We start from the raw sequence: 1,442 nt of genomic DNA, 5'->3' as shown, positions 1-1,442 counted from the left end.
TCCAAGACTGAATAAAGAAGAGAAACTGAGGGCTGTTGATGCGGCTCAGTAGTTACCGTGCTGGATGCCCTTCCGAAGGACCTGGGTTCCATTCTTAGCTCCCACGCAGAGGCTCACAACGGTTTGTAACTCTGCTCCAGAGGCTCCAATGCCCTCTCCTGTCCTCTGTGAGCACCAGGCGCGCATGTGGTTCACAGACACACGAAGGCAAAGCACCCATACACAGAAAATAAAGAAGGAATAGTAATATTTTTTCCCAGAAAGTCAGTTTTATTTCTAAGACTGTCATAAACTTTTAGTGGGTATCAATAGTCTCCTGCCACTCTGGCACTAGGTTGCTGTATAGCCAGCAAATAGAGTCTGCCCATCAGCAGACCACACCAGAGAAGTATGGTGGGGTGGCTTTGCTTTGCTGCTGGTGCCGGTAACTTCTCGCTTCAGTTTATTTCAGCGATCTTGCCCTCTATGTCCCAGATCTTGACACTGGGATCAGTGGCATCACTGAACCAGTAGCAGTTCCGGCTGAAGCCCAAGACGTTGTTGATGTTCCTGCCGTTTGTGTCCCTGCCATTGAGAGTCTACAGCATAGCCTGGCCATCCTTGCCTCCAGAAGCACACGGAGATCCATCTAGAGAGACCATCACTGTGCTTAGATGGCAAGTGGGGCCAGTGTGCCTGTAGTTAGCCGAATGCCACACATACCTTGACCAGCTTGTCCCATCCACAGGAGGTGATGACAGGGTTGCTGCAGTTTGGGGAGAAGTAGACACAGGATTGTGTATAACTCTCATCCTGGACAGTGTACTTGCAGATACCCAAAGAATCCCATAACTTTATGGTCTTGTCCTGGGATTCAAAGACTATCTGCCAGTTGCCAGAGAAGGCTATGCTCAGCACATCCTTGCTATGGCCTACAAATCATCTCATGGTGGTTCCCATTACAAGATTCCAGGATCCTGAGAGGGCAAACTGGCCATTAGAGGAGATACTGTCACTAACAAAGTGGGCGTGGCCTCGCAGAGCATGATGTGGTATGGCATAGCTGGTCTTATCCCTGGTCAGTTTCCACAGGATGATGGCCTTGTCTTGAGACACGGACAGGAACTTCAGAGTGGTGGCAATCTGTGTTACCCAGCTGTAACTGGCCCTTGAGGGTCCCATGAAGGGTCGTCTGCTGGGTCATGACTGCAGCTGATGAGAGTGTCTCCAGAGAGACAAGGATGGCACTGGATAGCTCAGGGAGGCAAGCATTGCAGTGGCAGCCACCACAGTCCTGTGAAGGAGTATATAGTAATATTTTATACTTTTTATAAAAGTGTAAAAAAGAGAAAGTGAGCCGAGCATCGGCATTCATTTTTCTCTACTTCCTGACTGCGGACACAAAGTGAGCAGCTGCTATAACTTCCTGCTGTGGGGATTGTGTCCCCTTGAACTGAGAGATG

At 49.4% G+C, this 1,442-nt stretch overlaps 1 pseudogene; it reads right to left on the bottom strand.

Moving 5' to 3' along the window:
- Nucleotides 1-295: 295 nt before the first annotated feature.
- Nucleotides 296-1,183, bottom strand: LOC101824445 (annotated as a pseudogene).
- Nucleotides 1,184-1,442: the final 259 nt, after the last annotated feature.

Source organism: Mesocricetus auratus, unplaced genomic scaffold, assembly GCF_017639785.1.
Source record: "Mesocricetus auratus isolate SY011 unplaced genomic scaffold, BCM_Maur_2.0 Super-Scaffold_100691, whole genome shotgun sequence".
NCBI classification, from domain to species: Eukaryota; Metazoa; Chordata; class Mammalia; order Rodentia; family Cricetidae; genus Mesocricetus; species Mesocricetus auratus.
Note: the sequence above shows the minus strand (reverse complement) of the source record. Positions and strands in the feature narration are given on the sequence as shown.